Source organism: Python bivittatus, unplaced genomic scaffold, assembly GCF_059951505.1.
Source record: "Python bivittatus isolate LINGU-HERP-01145 unplaced genomic scaffold, Pbiv_v1 ctg000020_np1212, whole genome shotgun sequence".
In the NCBI taxonomy this organism is placed as follows: domain Eukaryota; kingdom Metazoa; phylum Chordata; class Lepidosauria; order Squamata; family Pythonidae; genus Python; species Python bivittatus.
In genome coordinates, this window is record NW_028277030.1 from 55,354,505 (window position 1) to 55,377,590 (window position 23,086).

Genomic DNA, 23,086 nt, shown 5'->3' on the forward strand with positions numbered 1-23,086 from the left:
TCTCCTTCTCCTTCTCCTTCTCCTTCTCCTCCTTCTAAATTAACTTTAAAAGCCAAAGATGAAGTTCTGATTCCAATATTATACACGAAGTGTTACAAATGCAAAGACTAATTACTTGCAGTGCCGCAGGTATTTATATAAGACCTTTTTCAGCCCAATCCCAGTGCTAGAAGCTAGACTGGGAAGTTCCAAAAACATCTTAGAAGAAAACAGTAGCAAATTATTTCCATATTGTTGCCGAGAAAGCTACATGGATGTGTCAATGAAGTCACCAGGGGTTAAGCTTGACACAAAGGAGATTGTAACTTTTATGTTTTATGGAATGGATTCCAAACTGGAATAAGGGCCAGTCTGCTTCACAAACTACATTGGTGCAAGACTGTAGCAATGTAAATATAATTTAGCTAGGAATGTCCCTATTTCTATTCAACTAAAAAATGCAGGAATATATATCTTTATACAACCACCTTTGTATGGAACATGTAAATTAGAAATATTCCTTCCAGAGAAAATAAGTCAACATATTTCCACATTTGATAACCAAATCCATTGGTATGTGATGTATTCCGGAATAGGATGATGGAAGATTCTTCTGATATATGCTGACATATTTGTTCTTAGCAATGTTCATCCTTGCTTTTACTTAATAAAAAGGATTTTAGCTGAAGTGCTGAGACTGGATTCACCATCTGGTATATGAAAAGACCGATTTTAAATGACGAGTAGTAAGAAAAAAATAATCTTTTATCACCTCCTCTCCCACTTTTTGAGGAGGAAAAAAGAAATTTCAGAGTGGCAAATTACTAACTGATTTTAGCATCTATTAGATTATAATGCCTCATTAGCATGGCACATTTTCAGTGCAGTGCTTTTTTACATGTATAAGTTTTCCAGAATTGCAGATACCATTGTCTTGAAGATTTATTAATGCATTATAACAATTGTGAATAGGCATAATGTAAACACAAAATGAAAGTAGTTGTATTAATATGATTTCAAATACATTTACAAAACTGGATTTTATGAGGACTCTTTATTCTGCATGATATTTGATTGCATGTCTAGGGAAGCAAAGCATGTCTAACAAGATGGATTTTGGGGGAAAATTTGACAAATCTACATGGGTTATAAAGAACACTTGTGCTTAATTATTTGAAGTGCCTCTAGTATATGCAATGCATAGTTAATGATTGCAAAATGAATGATTGACTGTGACTTATTCATGAGCAGAATATTTGTGCTCTAATAAAGGAGATGAGAAACAAGGAGAAGCGACTGCATCTGAAGCTGTTAGAGCTCCCTTTTTCCTTGGAGTTACTTAAATAGTATATGCTTCACTCAAATTATGTTCAAGGATATGAAGTCATTTGAAAATGAGAATTGAGTTTTGTATGGATTGCACAGTCATAATTTATTAGTCTAAAAACATCATGGTAATTGTTAGATCATATTGTTAATTCATTTTGAAAACAAAGGTTTACCATTTTTTCCCCTGCTCTGCTCTATAGCTAAGCTAACATAACATGAAGAGCCATTGTTTGTTTTCATCATAATTTAAATAAACCACAGTGGCTAAATTCATAATCACATTGAGCCATAAGCCAACCATGGTTTTCTTACTATAAAGGATGGGTTTACACAATAGGCTAAATCAATGTTCAGACAAACCAAATGGTGAGCTTAGGACAATCCATTGCATGAATGCTCAGAAATAAGACTGGGTTTAGAATGGCGTAATTTTTATTAAGCCTTAAACAACTTGGGCAAATATTTATTTATGTAGAAGGAATAAAAATAGCATTGTTTATTTATTTATTGCTTTTAAAGTAATAACAGAAGACAGAAAACAGAAACTTTTTTCTGTTATAAAAATAGCATTATAAGAAAACAATTTTTTGTAACTTCTCTGGGGCAACTTGGGAAGAAACTATACATCAGGATTTCTCAACCTTGGCAACTTTAAGACGTGTGGACCTAAAGAATTCTGTGAGTTGCCAAGGTTGGGAAACCCTGCTTTACATGCAAAATAATTGCTCAGGTGAGAATCTGGAATAGCTTGGCTCATTGCTCATAGTGTTAGATGCTATACCAGAAAGCTTTCCATCTGGTGAGCCTAACTCTAACTCTATATGGCATGGCACTGGGATATAACAGGCAATCCCAACATTGATTCCACCCATCTGATACCAACATCTGGAGAGGGCCTGCTAGAGTCTCCCTCCATAGGAAGTACATAGAACTTGGGTTTAGTGTCAGGGAGGCCTTCTGGGTAGTGGTCCCTGTCGTCTGGAACATACATGTAGTGTCCTTCATCACTGCATTCCACTAGGTCAGTGTTGTCCAAACTCGGCAACTTTAACATGAGTGGACTTCAACTCCCAGAATTCCCCAGCCAGCCATGGTGGCTGGGAATTCTGGGAGTTGAAGTCCATTCATCTTAAAGTGGCCAAGTTTGGACAACATTGCACTAGGTGGTTATTATTATTTTTAATTATTATTTCACTGTCCCTTTGGCTCTAACTGATTGATTGAAGGTATTCCATCTTGTATGTATGCTTCCTTTTCCTGCCTTATTGTTTACTACCCAGACTCTCATGTTTGGAGTAGTCTACAAAATAAATAAATAAATAAATAAATAAATAAATAAATAAATAAATAATCTATGTAGTTATGATACACATGAGCCCAATATTCACAATGCCAAGTATTTTGGTGATGCTTGAATATTCACAGTGTTTCATATACATTAAAAGGCAGGATTTAGCCTTTCACCAGATGGGACTGTTGGTCTGTTTGTTTGGAATTTTACTGCACACATTGGGGAGGCAAGGAGGGCAAATGAGATGTGCATGATTACATTATCTCATAAATGTGCTTGTGTCAGATGTGATGAAAATCCTTATTACAGCATTTTTTAATTTACAAAATTTTAATCTACAAAAACTGCAGACTATTGTGGCTCAGGTCTGTTTGTTCTTTCCATAGATTTTCCAAGTCTTTTCCATGATTTCCTTCTTGGGAAGAAGGGGTTATTCATAATACCTTGAGTTTGAAATTATTTTCCAGGATTACAGATATTGGTACTGAAACCTTCATCAAAGTTAATGTTCATTATTTGATCTTCTGCTGCATTTGCAAGATTCTTGGGGACTTTAAAATGTTATTTTGTGCACTGAATAGAATTGATATTTCTGACTTTTTTAACCTTGTCGTCCCTGAAAATGATTAAACAGGAGGGCATTTATTTATTTATTAGATTTGCTATAGCCACACCACTCTGAAAGACTCTGAGTGGCTTACTACATCCAACATACAATTTAAAAAAATTAAAAACCACACAGCATAACTGCTCAGACAAAAGCAGCCATAACAATAAATGTTTAAAAACAAACAAACTTAAGAAGGGCTTCACTAACACATTAACCCCAGGCCTGGGAAGAGAGCCAGGTCTTAAGAGCCTTTCCAAACCCTAAGAGTGGGCTTCATAAGTATCCCTATACAGTGGTACCTCGGGATACGAACTTAATCCGTTCCGTGACTCTGGTTGCAACTCGAGTTGGTCTCAAGTCGAGGTAAAGTTTCCCATAGGGTTCAATGTAAATCTGGTTAATCCGTTCCGCCCTCCGAATTTGGTCGCAACCCGAGGCAAATTTCCCCATAGGGTTCAATGTAAATCCGGTTAATCCGTTCCACCCTCCGCCCGAATTTGGTCGCAACCCGAGGCAATTTCCTCTTCAGAGCCTGACTCCCGCCAAGCCTGCTCTGCATTTTCTTTGGAGCCATGCTAACATGCACACCAAAAACCTTCACAAAACACCGCAAAACACACCACGAGCCTCACCGAACATCTCCTTGCTACCGCGACCTCGGCCACAGGAAGCCGCGACTGCGTGACAGCAGGGAAAATGGCCGCGGATCCGGTTCGTAAGTAGAGGCAAGTTCATAACCCGAGGTAAAATTTTACTGCCGAAGCTGGTCGTAACCCGAAATGTTCGTTAGTAGAGGCGTTCGTATCCCGAGGTACCACTGTATGTATCTTTGGGGAGATGCTTTTCCAGAGGGCAGGGGCTGCGAAGGTTGACTTATATTGGTTTATAACAAATTAGTTCCTTTTTCTATGAATTTTGGAGGTCTTTATTAATTGTTGATCTTCTCCATTAGTATAGTGCTGACATCTGATATGTTTTATGTGAGTAATATGGCTTTATCATGTGATATTAGGAATTTATGGCATGTATTAGATTTCATGACTGTTGTTGTAACTTATGATTTTTCCTTCTCATCAAGTTCTTTTTTCTCTATTGTATTTTATATGTAGTAAGTACTCTCCAGTAAAATTACATTTGGCAATGTGGCATTAGATACTAATTCATATTGATAAAACCTCTTATATTTGTAATTCTTTTAACATGCATAGGTTGTCTTTAAAACAATCTGGGTCATTTCTCCAAGACTCCTTAGCAATATTCAATGACTTCATAGGCTTCCACTTGCAAGACTTCAGCTGAACGTGACTGAGAATTTCTGTGTAGCCTGATTATTCCTATGGAAGTTATGAATGGGGTTAATCCTTAGAATTTATACCACCACTTCAAAGAGAAGTGGATATCATTGCAATTTGTATGTAAATACACATCCATAATGATCTGAAATGGAGGTCTATTTAAGTCAACATCTCTCTCTTGCTGGTTCTGTGAATATTGTAAGACTGAACAATTAAGAAAGCAATCCCATGCAAGTCTATTCAAAAGTAATACCATTTATTTTGATGGAATTTAATTTCAAATAAATTTCTATAACAAATCCATTATGGCCATTTGTGATACCTACACTATTAGTGACAGTAGTGCTTACACACAAACACAGGCTAGTAATCTGGACTGGTAACAGTGCTATATTGCTATTAAAAATAATGACAAACATATATTACAATTCCTTTCCCTTCTCTTTGGACATCTTGACTAAGGCTGATGGAATTGAAGATTAATGTTGGGAAGACCTCATATGGTACATCACTGTCCTGTATGGTTTGGAGATGAAAAAATTACAAGAGTAATAGTTTAAAGCTGTTTCTCAACACCTTCATAGAAAAGAGCAGAAACTTTTAACTTTTTTTTTTTTGTCATGTCTCCTGGTCTGTTTACACTTTTTCTCTTTTAATAAATATGATATCAAATACTTTTACTACTCCCTCCCTATTGCTGGTATTGTTTAGAAGTGAATTGAAATTAATCTTATTTGAATTAGTTTGGCTATTCCTGGTCTAATAATACATAATTTTCTCAACAGGAATGAGCAAGAAGTCTGAATATTTTAGTTAAATTAAAGATTTTTTTTTTTTTAAATAACCAGATGCTGACCTGAGGATTAATTCAATGTAGTAACCAGATTGTGAAGCTACATTTCAATCATGGCTTCAGATCCTGGTTAGCGAAGCTAATCCTGGCTGTGGTTTATTTGTGTGTTGCTATTTCTTGTTACTATGTTTTATTCTGTGTTTTAAATATTGTTAGCCACCCAGAGTTATGAACTTGATATGGGGACCATGTAAACTGGGAAATAAATACATAAATAAATGCCACAATGAATCACAGTTTACTGGGTTCTCTGACATACCATGGAGAGGACTTGGCTATCAGTGTGCAGACCAGAAGCTTGTTCTTTACTTAATATCCCACTGCTTTTAAAGTTAAGATTAGTAACATCCAAGTTTCAGCAAGTGGCACTCAGCTCACCTTTGTCTGGATTTGGAAGGTATACAAGAAAACTACATGGAGGCATCCATGAAGTCACCAGGATTTGGGCTCAACTTGAAGGAGACTAACTTTATTAATCTCTAAGTTGGCATCCATGTAAAATTGTCATTCTAATTTTAAAAAGAACGTCATTGGCTTATATTTAGAGTCTAGGTTTTACTATTAAGAGAGCCAGTTTGGTGTAGTGGTTAAGGCACCAGGTTAGAAACTGGGAGGCTGTGAGTTCAAGTCTCATCTTAGGCACAAAGGCAGCTGGGTGACCTTGGGCCAGTCACTTTCCTTCAGCCCCAGGAAAGAGGCAATGGCAAAACACTTCTGAAAAACCTTGCCAAGAAAACTGCAGGGACTTGTCCAGGCAGTCACCAGGAGTCAACACTGACTTGAAGGTGTGCGAACACATGCACACACAAATATATATGTGTTACTATTTTACTATTACATACCAGAAGATACAATATCAAACTAGAGAGGATCTATTTCCTAGTCTTCTAGAAGAGCAAAGCATTTAGGTTTGACTCATCCAGTATTTTAATAGTTGGGGTATACTTCAGCAATTGGAAAACATGCCCTGCCAAGAAAAGAGAGTTTAAAAAGAAAAATGGATATCCCAGCAGGCTAGTCCACTATCTCTAGGAAGGCACTTCCCACTGACTGACAGTGTTTGCTTTTATGTTCTTTTACCTCACAGCCCACTAAGCAATAAGGTGTTCAGACAAAGGACATTGTCATGCAGATTGCAAACCCATCTGACCAGGTATGCAAGAAATGGCCTGGCTTTGCCAAATCAGACAAGAAAATGACCCCTTCCCATTCCTGTCTTCCTCCCCCTGTCCCATGCTGGGTGGTTGCTTTTTTTTAATGGCACTTCCTTTGGCAGTTAGTCAAACGTTTGGTGGGTCCCATGGCATTCTGTTGCTCGATCTAATAAGCGTGAAAGCAAAGGCATACATGAACAAATGGTTAGGCGGAAATGAAATGGGCAATACTGGGCTACATTTCTCTTTACACGTGTTATAGTAAATGAGCAGGTTTTCCTAATTCATTTTAAAATAACAAGGCCGGCCTCTGCTTCAGTTGGCAAAATTACCTGACATTTTAAATTGGCAATACTGTTACTTAATTCAGGCCAGGAACAGTTTGTGACCAATAAAGTAAAATACAGTCAGGTGCCAGAATGCCCTGACCATTCCTTGAGGCAGCAAAATTAAGATATCTTTCAGAACTTTTGGATTTTTAGGATCAAAATTCTGGGGGCTGGCTTGAGAATATTTATTACTTCTCTCTCTTTCTCTCTCATGCACATTTTCTTGATGTTGGTTTCATCTCCAACTTGAAATATTAACAGAGTAAGCCAGTTTTTTTCACCAGACTCCCTCCCATCCTGCAATATCGGTATGAGAACACTGTTGTTCTTAAATATCATATTCTTGTGCCAAAAAAGCTAGGCTAATATTAATACCTGTATTAGAAGATGAAGTCTTTCCTTTGCATTTAGCATCTCTTTTGGGTGGATAAGATGCTGTTAATCATTGTTGCACTGATCCTGAATTTTCCTCATTTTCCGGCACTTTCTGGCACTTCCAACTTGCATCCAACACAGCATGATAATATCTACTACAAAAATGTTAAGTTCAGTGTTCATTTATAAGTTGTGTGACGTGATTTCTTCCTGCTTTTATAGACACTGACTGGAAGTTGGGAATAATTGTAAACAGTTTCCAAACCAACTTGAATTTTAAAACTAGATATAGGTAAAAACAATTTTAGATACTGATGCATAACTTAATTTCCATTTGGATCAGTCTTGAATATTACTTTTGCCATGAACTCACAGCCCAACAAACATAAAAAGCTTAACTATGTTTAAGGGAATTATTCAGTATTACTTGTTTATGACTGTAGCCTTGGTAACTTCAGGCAAGCAATTTCCTTTGCTTTGACTTCCTTGTCTTCAGCCCAATATGCCGTATAGACGCAACATTGACCTTCTTTAGGAATTATTGTAAGAAGTATTGATATAGTGCCTGAAACAAACTCTTATAATTTATTAATTACAATTAGTCTTTACTTTCAAATAGTTATATTTACAATGAGGATGCTGGGCAACCTTCTGAGTAATGTCATTTTTGGACACCATCTAACTATTGCTTGTATGATCATGTGGGGATTATGTACAGAAATGGCACTACTCAGCAAAAACTTGAATCAAAAACAGTAAGACTCAAGTGGCTTGTCCTTAATCTCTCTTGAGTATGCTGAGCTGCTATACACTGGAGCAATGAAGTGTCTGCTAAAATCCTGACCTGACAATCCTTCTGCAAGACAGAAATACATTTCTGAAAAATCTTGAGGCATCTTTGTGCTATCCTTGAAAAAACAATGACCTTACAAAAACCTATATATGGCTCTTGATATAGCGGGTTCTTCCAAATAACTGTGTAAGAATGAAATAGTTTTATGTAACAGGAAAAGTCTCTCCTAACTAAACTGGCAATTGTTATTATATGCCAATTGAACAATTTAACTTAGGATCTATGATTTCTTTTCTCATGTTTTATCTGTAATACCATCTGCATTATGATTGTGATATTATCCCCAGTGTAATACATTGGTGGTTAAACTGTACTTTGCCTTGATGTAGTAAAAGATTAGCCATACTATAGCATTTGAAACTCACATATTTGATGTGAGTGGATAATAAACTAGAGAAAACTATACTTGGCAAGATAGAGAGAAATAAAACAGCAGCTAAAATGGATGGATGGGATCAGATTGTCACTGGAGACAGGTCATGGCTGAGAATATTTTTTCATACAGTCATTCTGAGTTGAGCCCAACTTGATGACATCTAACTAATGATTGATGCTTTTATTTTCTGTTCTTCTTGGCTTGCAGTTCAACTCTACCATGTCTTATTTCAGCGTCCTGATAATGTTTGTCTTTATGGTTGATCTGTGCCTGCATTGGGATTTCTAGAAAAAATAAAAGATCCAAGTCTGAGTCTCAGACTTCACTATTGCTGTATGTTAATTTCTGAAATGGAACAGGGACTAGCGATAATGTTGTCAAAAAAAAAAATCACTTTGTTAAATAAATGACCTCATAATTTCTTGTTTTCACAAGTTTAGAAGCTAATTTGTTTTTCTTCTCAACTTTCTCTTTAAAACATACGTACATAGCCAAAGATATTGGAAGTTAATTGAGATAATCCTATACAAGTCTATGCCCTTCCTGAAACTGAATGGAAGAGAATGGAAGAGACTACAACATGCCCAACTATTGGATAATTAAGGAATTCACCTTTTCCCATACCACTTAGCCTTTATACAAACATCATTTAAACTAGCAGATTTTTATGCCAAGTCACTTACATGTAAATTAGCCTGTAGCGAGCAGTATTCAACAAACTAGCCACTTATTACTTCCTTAGAACCCTTAATTATATTTTTTATGGAGAAAAAGCTTGTTTAGCCCTATATGTTTTATTTGGGACAACTTCTTAAATAACTATTTTGAGTTCAGTTATTACAAATTGGTTGTGTTCTCCACAAGAATGATTTCTTCTTATTGTTGGAAGGCTACCAACTATATAAGTATTACTTTAGTTGGTACTAGAAAAGCTGAATGGAATTTTTGTATGATAAAATGAATATAGTCTTAATAAAAATAGGCCAGAGGGGAAAAAAGTATATTGCAGACATGGATTGCATTCTTGGAAACTTAAACTTATGTTTATATTTTACGTAATGCTACATATTTAACAATATACTTCTACTAATTAGTATGTTATTCAGAATGGAAGTTATTTCTAGAATTGGGTGGTGGGTTTTTTTGGTAATGGTGCTGAGGACAGATGTTTGTTAGGAGGGACTCACAGGAGTTATGGGTTTATAGCAGATCATTGGAAATTTGTGGATTGGAGGTTTTTGGCTTCTTTGCAGTGGGATGCTGGTGGAAAGATGACCAGGAGTTGGTGGAATGTGAATGCCCTGGAGTGGCCATCTGGGTGACCCAGAAAGTGGAGTTCCCTGGCAGCCTGGGTTTCTTCAAAGGCTGGCTGGAGTTGTATGATCAAGGGACCCAGATGCTGGGATGGCAGAGCAGAGATTACAGCAGCACCACCTATCAGCTATCCAGTGGCGCAGCACCAACAGCTGACTTGTCTGGGCAGCAATGTCGACAATGGCAGCAAGGCATTGTAGAGCGTGAGGAAGTTGACCTTGACAGAAATATGCAGGAACTGTTACCTAGGCAAAAGGGTCTGAAACATTTTTTTTAAGTACAAAAAAGTAAGATAACTTTTATCTTAAGTTTATCTTATCAGAAGTGGCTTTAGGCAGATGTACAATTTAATTGTCAATGAGGGCCAACTTTGCACTTATTACTGAAACTTGGTTGGGCATGAAGTGGGGTGTTTCCCTCTGAGAAATGTGCCCACCAGGGTTTTGCGGGTGGCATCAGCCACAGCTCTGGGTGGGGGTGGAGGTATGGCTATTTTAATCTGAGGGACTCTGGTGGCTTCCAGAAGTCTGCTTTGCAGATAACCACATATGAGATGTTAGATCTGTTTGTGAAGTTAGTTCTAGGGATCAGATGGGATAGCTGCCAGTGTACTAACCTTCCTGTTGTATAGTAGCCTCCCTATCTGAGCTGCTTGATTCTGTGGCCAGATTGGTATTAGAGTACCCAACACTTATAGCATTAGGGACTTCATCTTCTCTATGTGCAGGTTCAGAGGCAGCTCAAGTGTTCATAGTCACCAGATTATTGAGGGCCTGATTCACTGTGGGGGCAGACACTAGATCTATTTTTTGCCTTGGGGCAAAATGGCAATGTGATCTGAATTTGGGGGGTTACCATTATCCTTTGTCAGGCCACTATCTGCTGGCTTTTGGAGCTTCCTCCTGCCAAGGAAGGAAAGGCCTATTCAAGCTGATCCCCCCAAGTTCCTGATAGACTCAGTTGGTTTTCAAGGGGAGCTCAGGGTTATTTTTGAGGCTCTGGTGCTTGGTTCGGCTGAGACCTTAGTTGCTGTCTGGAATGAGGGAGCAACAACAGCTTTAGATAGGATTGTGCCTATACAGACTCTGCATGGATGGATCCTAGGCTGCCCCCTGGTTTATAGAGGAATCTTAAGAGATGCCTATACTAGGCAGATCTTTTGTGTAAATATGGTTTCATTCTAGTTTGCCATAAAGAAACTTATTCAGTTGTGTTGTGTCCATGGGCCTTCTGCTAAGAAGCAAGTTCCTGAATATGGGGTTAAGTGTTTGGAGAGTTGAAACTTACTGCTGTGTCTGTCATAAAGCCTGATAAGAAGTCCTTCAAATAGGACAGTGGATTTGCTGTCTTGAAGAGATGCTTCTTTTCTCCACTGATGCTGATGATGGTCACACAGTACATTTACCCCTGGCAAACATAGTGGCTACATTAAAAATAGATAAAAGTTAAATAACCATTTTTTTTTTTGTAATCTGGACCAGAGGGGTTGTTTATTGCCTTTTGGTACAGCATACACGAGGGAAATTTCTAGTATTGGCTTTTAACCTTTGTTTTATTACAGTAGTTTTGTAACTTTGGTAGCAGCTGTGGTAGTATTATTTACTGCTGGCAGCTATGCTTCAGTTACAGAATCTGAAATGACAGCAAACTCAGAGGAGAAAAACAGTGTTAAGTTCTAACAAAAATACAATTATGGAGATAATATTTTTACTCCAGTAACGTCACTGTGTATTTCTAGAATGAATAACCCTGAGAAGCAGGAAGAAGAGCCGCAACTAAGACAACATTCAGATAAAAGAAATTTGAGTCCAAATCAGAAATGTAATTTGCAAAAGCATCTCAGACTTCACCCTCCCAAGTTCTCTTGAAGATAAAGGGGGGGGGGAGTACATTCAGGAGGTGGGTGGGAATACTATTTTAACATCAGTTCAACTAACGATGACTTAAGCCTCTTTCATTCATGGGCTGGGGATGAGATGAAGGTAATGTCATGGGGACATAGCAGAAAAAACCATGCAGGTGCAAGTGGGAGAAAGGCCCATAAAGCACATTACAAAGAATTCAAATATATCTGATACTGGCTATGATGATGAAAAAGTGGTGCAATGTGCATCATAATGTCATTATGCAGACCTCATCCTTTTGTACTTGCGTCCCAATGTTGGATGTAAATATGGAAGGCCCAGGGTTTGTTTCATCACTTACCCCTCCTTGGCAGCTCTTCCCCAGTGGATGGCTATGCTTTTGTTGCATGGAAAACAGTAGCTAAACTATCAGCACCCAGGAAAAGACAAAGAATAGCAGAAATAACAAGAACCATCACTGCAAAAGCAGCAGTATGGTAAAAAAGTCACCTTCCTTGTAGTCCAAAATGAAGAGACCCAACTAATACTGCCAGCTTAAGTGATGTGACCGTGAAGTTGCCACCTGTTCAGCTTGCACAACACACAGTGTTGGTCCCAGTAACATAGGCAAAAATTAGAGCTCCCCAAAGGCCAGGCAGCTTTGTAGAAACTTTGACTGAGGCCTTCCCCACACCTAGTCCATACTTCAAGTCTTCCCTTTGACAGCCAGTCAGCCTGGATGTCTATGGGACTGATCCCCATTCCTTCTGGTTCTTTTTCATCTTGCTAGACAGCCTCCTTTACTTCATGCACTGATTGCCTTCAAGAACCTCACAGCTTGGCCTATTGTTCTCTGAGAGGTTCATGTTCTGAACTAGAGTGAGAAGAAAATGCCTAGGTAACATTAATTCTGCTCCTATGATAACTGAAACCAGTACTGGAGTATAATGACCATTGGTTTTATTCAGTTGTCTGGACGAACACTGGAGTAGGAATATGTGACTGACTGTATTGATTGAACAGTCCCTGGTAGGGGGTACCCCTGGAGAAGAATCTACTTTTGGAGATTTTAGTCAGTGAGTGTTATGGAATGGAATTATGAAGGCCAGACTCAGAGAGAAAAACGTTTCCTTTCATCTCCTGAGGCGAGAGGGAGATAAGAGGATGAGACTGGCACCTCCCTGAGGAATTCACAATGTTGTGGCTGGCATTACTCAGGAACTGGGGTTTCAGTCTGGGAAGATTCTTGCTAGAGGTTGTAGCTAATAAACATTGCTGGACTGAATTTACATGGTCACTTGGAATTCCTTGGGCTAGTCCTGACATCAATCTTCCCAGACTGAAACCCCAGTTCCCGAGTAATGCCAGCCACAACATTGTGAATTCCTCAGGGAGGTGCCAGTCTCATCCTCTTATCTCTCCCTCTCACCTCAGGAGATGAAAGGAAACGTTTTTCTTTCTGAGTCTGGCCTTCATAATTCCATTCCATCACAGTGAGCAAGTTCACATTTCTAACATTTTCCCATACTGAAATAGTCTAGAGCATTAGCATGTTGAATTGTTCCAGAAACAAATGAGAAGCCCATCAAGTGTGTGTGTGTGTGTGTGTGTGTGGTATTTTTTTTTTTTTTTTAAATAAGGCCTCCTTATAAAGTCAAGCTTGACTCCTGGTAATTTCATGGACATGACCTTGATAGTAATGTGGACGTGGTTTGCTGTTGTTTTCTTCTCGGACATTTCTTTTGCTTTAGTCCTGGGTTTTCCTGGAAATCCAAGTATTAACCAGGACCAATCCTGCTCAGCTTCTGAGCAGATATAAGGTTGGACAAATGCTGCCACCTGCTGAGGCTGTGTTTGTTAAGTACTGGTATTGAGAAATACATTCCTGGGGGAATCAGATGAACCTGGCTTTGGAATTCTAGCAACAACCTGAAATGTCAGCTCTCACTCTTTTGTAGAAGCTGTCACAACCTACCCCAGTTTGTAACTAGAGGGAAAATATCCTACCTGGCAGTGTAGATAAATCAGTTAGACAGATGTGATGCAGAGAAAGTGAAAGTCCTGAATGTATGTAGTTTGCCTCAGCTTCTTAGAGATCAAAATAAGAGTTTCCCATGTAAATTTTAGCTTGAGAAAGGACAAAGACAGAAGGAACTTGGGGAATATCACTGCCATGTTTTCCAGAAAAGACCAAACAAAAAGTTAGAACTATACTGATATTAATATATTTTTCCCAGTTCTATTGTCTTAATAACAGTCTCATAGTAAAAGCATATTCCAGTATTTCATTTCCCCAGAGTTTTAAAATTGATTTTAATTATTCTAGATTTTTTTTTTTACTTATGAAATATAGTGGAAGTGTGTGTAACCTGGATCAAACATTGCATAGTTTGTTTTTTTAGTGAATAAAAAATGGCTAAGCCATAAACAGAATAAATCACATTATGTCTTTGTGGAATGTTTGAATCCAGCCTGAATGTGTGAATACAAGCAGTCCTCGGTTAACAACCATTCGTTCAGTGACCAATCAAAGTTACAACAGTACTGAACAAGGAAACTTACTGCCAGTCCTCAAGGTTGCGGCCGTTGCTTGCTTGTTTGTTTCAATTTTGATTTCTAGCTTGCCTTTCTCTTGAAAGGCAGAAATCATCTCACTTAAGCTGAATAAAAATCTCATGCAGTATAAATTTTAAAAGGTAGGATTATCAGTTCCTGGTATTTCTTAATGTTGCCTCACCTTTGTAACAGGTACAATGACTTGCTCCTCATGCAATCAAAAGAGTGTAGGCTGCAGCTCAGTATCTTAATAACAGTAGTCTATCTTTGGTAACTGACATGTTCAGGCTTGTTCAGACTTCTTCAAAGATAGATCTGTCATGGTAGATAAGACAGCATTGCTTTTTTGATAGGCTTTCACACAGGAAAGTTTTGATCAAAGGCAAGTCCTGACACTGAGAATATCTATATCTATATCTATATCTATATCTATATCTATATCTATATCTATATCTATATCTATATCTATATCTATATCTATATAAAATCAGATTGTCAAACTAGGAACTCTAACCAATACTAACATTTGAGTTGAAATAAATATGATAGGTTCATAGTGCTGTGATGGGTTCATTAGTGGACTCTGTATTTCATTTCAGAAGTTCATCCCTCTCGATGCAATGTCTGCATACTGAAAGAGAAGTCAATGGGAAAGAATGGATATGCTTTCAAAGAGCATCTTTTATCCATAAGAATGTACACTGACTTTAGATGTTAAGAGCCCTCAGTTGAGCAGACTAAGCCAGCCTCTGATTGTATGCTTTACCACTGCGATCTCTACATTGCACAGTGAATCCTTGTAGGACCGAGCTTTCAGGGAAACCACCATCTTTTATATAAGCAACTTGTATATTTGCTCATTTGTTTCACTTGTTGAAGTGAGCAGCTAATATTAAATTAAAGCTTATCAAATCTTTCGGATGGGCAGCAAAGCCTATCCCAACAAGTTGTGCACAGCCCCAAAAGTTCATTAATGGTAAGATATTAATATATGGGTACCCAGTGCTGTTAAGATAAAAAACAGAAACTAATTATGGGGAAACAATATTTGAACAAAAAATGACTGTCATGGACTGTAATTGCTACTGACCACTAGGGGGCCCTATGCAACCAGTTTCATCCTTATTGGGACTTGTCAGGCACAAGTTGTCTCTATACGCTCAAACCCTTTGCCAGGCTTTGAACTTCAAATGCATTTATCCTACCTGTGCATCCCAGTGGATTGATATTAAAAGTCTATGGGATGTTTTTCCCACTGGAAGAAGATACGCCTTAGTCGTGAAATATCCTGTTTTAGTTTTTCCGTTGCCGTATTTTATGCTTGATGTTCACTTTCCTCTACTTGCATAGCAATGTCTATAGGCCAGGATTGTCAGTGTATGAACCACAAGCTGCGTACTGCCTTCATCCTCATTCTTCTGCCCTCATCCTCATTCTTCTGCCCTCATCTTCATTTTTCATCCTCCTTTTTCTGATCCCCCAGAGATTAAATCACTCGCATTTGGCAGCAAAATGCAACTCTTGACAGCATGATTGTTTGTTTTTCTTGTTGAAAGTAAGTTTTAATGGGCCTATTTTACATTGGCTTTCTCCTGAAACCTCCAAAAATAGGCTAAACATTTCAACTTCCTTCCTTCAGATAAGATCATGGTGTCACCCCAAGCTCTCAAGAAAGTCATCTGAAGGATTCTTGCATGTAAATTCAGTATTTCCTTTCCCATTCAATCAATAAGTTGATAATGCTGTAAGCTAGTTAATAGCCCACGTAATCCTATCTTTCTTTATAACTGTGTTGTTAGCTGTCATTTATATAAATGATCTGTCAATTAAAAGAAGATAGCCTGTTATGAAGAATGGAGTGCCAGTTCTGAAAACTAGAATTACTGTATCTGACTGGCAAAAATGCAAGCCATCTTTAGATAACAACAAAGAGATACAGAAAATGCAAAACCCTTGCTGCATCTAGTGGAGTTCTGGAGTTTTGCCAGAGAAATATGATAGCTCTGAATTAACTAGATAGTGGGATTTCAAGCTCCTTGCCATTTCCTACCACTTTTTTTTTTCCTCTGAAACTGCAAAGTACTTATTGTTGTGCTTATTAATGCAGCTTATCATTGTACAATTCTTCCCCATGCACATTCAATACAGCATCATTTCCAGAACATAAAAGCAAAATAGCTCTAGCTGTTCAAAAGATATAATAATAATGTTATGTGAACAAATCCAACTTTTTTCCCTATACCTTTGTCCAGAATTGAATTAGCTGCACACACTACCTGTGATTTTTCAACATTAATGCTATTCTGTTAAAAAGTTTTTGGAATAATCATTGTTTATATATATATGTATGGCAAAACAATGATTGATCCAAAAACATCCAATAATCCAATACGCTCATGTTGTGACAAGTGGACCTGACATTTTGTTTTGCATCCTTGTTGCTATGCCAGTGACAAGCTGATTGCTAGTAAGATCCATTTTTATAACACGCATACTAGACTTAGAAGGTTCATGCCTATGAATACACTATATGTGTAAGCATGTATGTGTGTGTGTGTGTGCATATACAGTATATACACATACATATTATATATGTGTGTGTGTGTGTGAGCATGTATGTGTGTGTATATGTAAATATACATACATACATACATACACACACACACACATATAAGCTTATGCATATAATGTATTCTTAGACATGAACCTTCTAAGTCTAGTATGCGTGTTATAAAAATGGATCTTACTAGCAATCAGCTTGTCATTGGCATAGCAACAAGGATGCAAAACAAAATATCAGGTCCACTTGTCACAACATGAGCATATTCCATCTCCTAGCAGTGACCAAGATTACACGGAATAATAAAGAACAAAAATAAAGGTGAAACATACATATTGGGAGCTGCTGATTGTTTAGGAATGAATCCTGAAAATATTGTCTTTTGCTGCTTTTTAGCCATTCTTTAGTTTTGGATTCTGATTTCCTGTATATTTACTTGACAACAGGTCTTTTTAAAAGGCTGCTGTCTCCTGAATGCAATATGTACAAAATCCTGATTGACAGCTAATCAAACATATCTGCAGACTTGAGAAGGAATTATTTTGAGAGAAATGTAATGTTTGATTGTTTAACGGGATGGAACTCTAATTCTGCAATTCACATTAGATTTTATTCTTGGTGACTAGGATCAAACCATAGAAAAGGGTTCACCCAGTCAAAGAGCTGATTTGTTTTATCTCAGTGGTCTCATCTGCTTGGACAGATGAGAAGAGGTCTCCCACAGCCATTAGATGCTGCCAGAGCTAGTCCTTTCTGATGGATATTGTACCACAAGAAGTGCAGCATGTTGTAATTAAGAAAAAAGATACCTAAGACCTCCTTGCAGGAAACAAGTCATTTTATCACTTAATTATGATCATTCTCTTTCAATCAAACCAGCAAATGTTTTGCATTTATAGATACAAAATAGATACAGTCTGGATTTAGCTGTTATTTGTGTAGTGATAAGATTCAACTGAAACTAGAGATTAACTCTAGGAAAAAAAATCCCCAAGATCAGCCCTAATAGGTGTGTTTTATGGAGAGAGAGAGAGAGAGAAAACAGATGGAGCAATGTGTGCACACACATCTGTCTTTAATCTCTGACAATGTGTTGGATATTTTCCATTTGTTACTACTCATTTACAGCACTCATGCCACAAAGCTGCTTTAAGACAGGTGAACACTGGTGTCTCTTTTTTCAAAATTCCATTAATAGTTTGAATTGCCTTAAGAAATCTGGTGATGGATGATGCTAGGGCAGAGGAGAGGCAGAACTGCATGCTGTCAATAAGGCATTAATTATTTAGGCAAAGCCTGCAGGGATATTTGGAATCAGTCATAAATTATATGATCAGTTATCATTTATATGAGACTAGAGCTTCTTCTTGGCACCTGTCATCCATCTTGTGTTTCATTGCTGAGAGATCTATAGACAAATCAGAATTGGGATGCATACTGCATCTAACATATGGTGTGTATGCATGCTTTTCTTTGTGTATACATACAGTAATTATTTAGGGCTGAACTCAGCACCATTCAATATATTTTGAAATACGCACTTCTGGCTGTAACATGTAAAACAGCTTCCAAAGAAAACAACTGAGAAGAGAGGAATGTCTGTGCTATAAAATTAAATTATGGAAGTAATTGTTCCGTAAGACAATTAAAATTTACATTAACATCTGTTGATTGTTTGGCCACGGTATTGAGTTCAAATAAGGATATAGTCGTGTCTGTCATCACCACCCACAACGATTCATTTTTATATTTCTATATCACTCAGAGTGTGTATGTGAATGTGTGTTCATTTCAAGCTCAGGTTGGTTTAAATTAACATTTCATAAATGTAACCAGATGGTTGTGTTAGGAAATTATAAATGGGGTTAAAGTCCAGTTGTAAAAGGTTGGGGGTCTGTAAATATTGGTACTAGGCAGAATAGGAAAGGAAGAAGCAGGCTACATTACACTTAAAATGTTAGATGCAGACTGAAAGAAGTTTGCTATGACTAGAATTAAAGGTAAAGTCTGGGTACAAAAGTCTATAACTAGAGGTTGTAAATAATCAAGGAGAATAGGAACCTCCACAGATACAGTAAATAGATAGAGATCAAAGGAAGCCGACTTTAGAGTGAAATCAGAATGAGGGTCCTCCAGAGAAAGAGTGTTGTCCCAAGGAGTAAAGAGGAAGAAACAAAATGTAGAAGTCTTATGAGGATATAAAATGTCTTTAAGGAGAAGGAGGTATGTAGAAGGAATCCAGCCTGACAAAGGAGTCATGGCTATGAAAAAGAAGAAAGAGCCTCAAGAGATAAGATAATAAGGACTAGAGCTGGGTATCTTTTTCTCTCTCTCATATAGGCAGGAAGGAAAGATAAAAGGAAAGTAAAACACAAAGGTGGAAAACAGCAAATGGAAGGCTTTTCTCTCTACAGCATTGTGCTCTGCAGCAAACAGAGAGGAAGGGCAGCTTTGAGGAGGCTTGGTTGGCAAAGTCTCAGCCAATAAGAAGGAGAAAGACTGGCGGACTCACCAGTGAGGAAAGTGCCCAATGGATTGGCTTGAAGGAGGATTGTGACTTGAAGGAGATGTGGATTAGGTCAGACAAGCCAGGAGGGAGGAGATCCAGTCCAAAAGACAGGATCTAGCAAGGAGGATGGAATCCAAGAGTGAGAAAATTGGTTCAAGGGACTGGCAGACTCAGTTCTTGCTTTTGGAGCATTTTTTCAAAGGGGGTGGGGGGAATTTAGTCTGCTTGTTAAGTTGTGTGTTTTTAAAATATAATGTGCCTTTAAGATTGCTCAAATGGCAGTCAGTGGAGACTGAAAAATAGTTGGGGGGAGGGAGTGGGTCTGAGTGTGAACGTTTTGGAGTGGAGGAGAGAGGTGAACTGCTACTACCTCTGCAGGAGAAAAGGGGATTCGTTGAGTTCCATAGTACAATGTTCTTTGAAGTTCTTATATCTGTGTGACACTATCTGTTCATTTGTAAATCAGCAGGGTTGTTTCTTGTTTGTAATGTAATACTGTTTATAACAGAGTTATTTTATTGGATTTCCCAAGAGGGGTAGGGAAATGACCAATCAGGACCTCTCAGTGGATTGAGATACATTGCCAGGTGTTCACAGCAAATTGCAAGGAAGCTGAGGAAAGACTAGTTTAGGATGTTTGAAGATAAACCAGCTTCTTGTATGCAGGGCAACTTCTGTTTCAACAGAATGGTTACATAAGCAAATTATGTTCAGAACTAAATTAACAGATCACAGCTTCTAGATTATTTTTCCACTTATCAGATCCATCCCAAGTCGTGTTCCTCTTAGAGCAAAATGCAGGATGGGCTTTTTATTTCAAACTCATAGGCTACCTGGATTGGAAATTGAATTTTATTTCAAAATTGTATCTTTAATATTATCTATTCTTCTGAGGGCAGTATTTACACTTAGAAGAATGTAGTGCAGGCCTTGGCTTTCCACATCATGCCACTGTTCTTTCCTCTCTAGTCCTTCATGCCATGAGACCAAGATACTTGAAGGAACACCTTTCTCTGGTTGTCTGTACCTGACATATTAGATCTGTCAAGTAGGCCATGCTTTGGGTCCCATCAATTAAAGACTGCCATCTTGTGGGACCCAAGAAGCATGATATTTCAGCCCCTGGGCCTGCTGCCTGCCATCTTATGTTTTTGTTGGGCAGCTGATTAAGGGAGGAAAAGAGAAACCACAAGAAGTCCTGTTAGGTTAGAAATGTTCAAACTATGATCAGACAGCCTTTTTTTGTCACCTGCACAAGGCCCCAACCCTCCTGGCCTTCTTGGAAGCACTTAAGACCTGGCTTGTTTGCTCAGGCATGGAGGTCCAGAAATCAATGAAGACTGGTGGTTTGTCATAACTTGGAATTTTTTTTTCTCAGCTGCCTTTTCCTTCGGACTATATGTTGTATGGTTTTTATGGTTATTTATATAGTTGTTTTAATCCTATATCCTGTTCACTGCCCAGAGTCACTTTGGTGAGAACAGCAGCCAAATCATCATCATCATCATCATCATCATCATCATCATCATCATCATCATCATCCCAGATCTTTGAGAAGGACTCGATAGGTGGATAAAAATGCCAAATCCAGTCTAAACATCTGGGTGACTGTGCAACCAACCATAACAACAACAACAACAACAACAACAACAACCCCCCCCAGTGATGCACTACCTTGACATGGTTGTGGAGCTAGTATGCCCCAAGGAGGATGAGAGCTATGCCAGAGATTCAACCATACTGGACAGGACTCATCAGAGGAGTCAGATGAAGAGTGTCTCTCTCATAAACAATATGGTGACACCTAATTTACAGAAACCCATACCAAATCAGTCATCGCCTGGGTCAACAAGGACTGTGCTAGGTGTTCTACTTCCTGGACATCTGGTGACAAGTGGGCTACAGGACTCAGGACTATTGACTGAGCAACCAGGGCCAGCAGCTGCAGAACTACTGGAAGAAAAATTGTTTACCCAATGCAAATATACAAAGACTGAAAATAAAGAAATAATGATCTGTGATTACAAATCAAGTCCAACGAGAAGAGGATATCTGTAAAGAATGTACCCCTTCTGGAAAGAACAACATCCAGAATCAGAAATAACAGAACAGAGGCTAGCAGATCAAGGTTGATTTATAATACAAAATAAAGTATTCACAGAAGTAGAATTGGAAGAACTGCAAAGGTCTACCCAGGACAAAGAAATTGAAGCCTTGCCAGAAGTAGCTCAGACAGTAGAGACTTCTCCTCAGAAAAAACAAAGCCCTGTAACAACAACAACAAAAAAAGAGGAATTGAAACACAGAATAACCAAGCATCTAGAATAGCTGAAAAAGAGCAGAACAAAGTTGCCTGCATTGAAGCTTGTTACAAAGAAACAGCTAGCACACGTATTAAATGATACCAATAGCGTAATATCAAATATAAGCACCAGCTCACTGCAGGAAACAAACTAACTGATGTACAGCACGGCTGTAGTAATAACTGAATACTTCGGATGCAAAATCAATGAACAAGAAAAAAAGCCGAACAGTGCACCATGAAAATGGAAGATCAGGTTGAAAAATAAGGTCAGCATGCTAAGATCAGATGCAAGCAAGCTAGCACAGATGAAAGAAAAGAAGCTGAAGAACAGAAAGAGCAAAGAATTACCTGATCAAGAAATATCACCTAGAAACAAGGAAGATCAAGGCAGCACTGGAAATAATAAAGCAGAAAATAACAGCCATAGCCAAGAAGATCAGCAGATACAAAGCTCGAATTGCACACTACAGGCAGAATCTCCAATTTCAGTCGAATCAGAAATGTTTCTACCAATCCATTACTGGAGAGACTGCAATGAACCAGTCAACACCTGACAAAGAAGAAACAGTGAAGTTCTGGGTGAAGCTATGGGACAACCCAAAGGAATGCAACAAGAATGCAGCTTAGATAAAGGAGGTAGATAAGAATAAAAAAAGAAGCTGAAATGAAAGAACTTGAAATAACAGCAGAAATGGTGGAGAAAAGGGCAAGGAAGATCAAGAATTGGTCAGCATCAGGTGAAGATGAACTGCATGGTTTTGGTTAAACATCTGACTGGTCTGCACCCAGTCACTGCCAAGCAATTTAACAACATACTCCAAGGGGGTGAAATTGAAGATAGGTTAACATCTGACAAAACCTACCTAATAATGAAAGATTCAGCAACAGGGGCAGCACCAGGCAACTACAGGCCAATTACCTGCTTCCCAACAACTTTCAAATTGCTAACTGGTGTGGTAGCTGATTCAATCTAACAGCATCTAGTTGAAAACAAGCTCTTTCCATCTGAGCAGAAAGGAAACTACCCAAACAACAGACGGACAAAAGAGCAGCTCCTAATTAACAAGATGATTTTGGAAAAAGGAAGGAAGACCAACTTGAATGTAGCTTGGATTGATTGATCAAACTCAGTGGAGGAAATACTATCAAGGGAATTAACACCTGGGCAATTCCTCTCATTAGATATAGAGCTGGAATAGTGGACTGGACTCAAGCTGAACTAAAAGCCCTGGATAGGAAGACCAGAAAAATAATGACAATGAATCATGTCCTTCATCCACGCAGTGACATTGACAGACTCTACTTACCAAGGAGCATAGGTGGGCGTAGAATGTTGGAAGTACATCAGACAGTTGACGAAGAAAAAAGGGCATTAGAAGAATGTATGAAGGACACTAAGCTAGTACACCAAGAAGGCTTACTGAATACTGAAGAGACCAAACTGGCCTACAAGAAAGACCAAATGAAGAATAGAAAACAGACATGGCAAGGCAAAGTATTACATGGCCAGTAAACAAAAAACAAAACAAAACAAAAACAAAACACAAAACACAA

The 23,086-nt window shown here is 38.2% G+C and overlaps 1 protein-coding gene across 1 annotated transcript in view; it reads left to right on the top strand.

The window, feature by feature from the left end:
* The window catches only part of GRIK2 (glutamate ionotropic receptor kainate type subunit 2), a 617,875-nt gene that overhangs the window by 219,704 nt on the left and 375,085 nt on the right, over window positions 1-23,086 (top strand). The gene's annotated exons all lie outside the window — the stretch shown is intronic.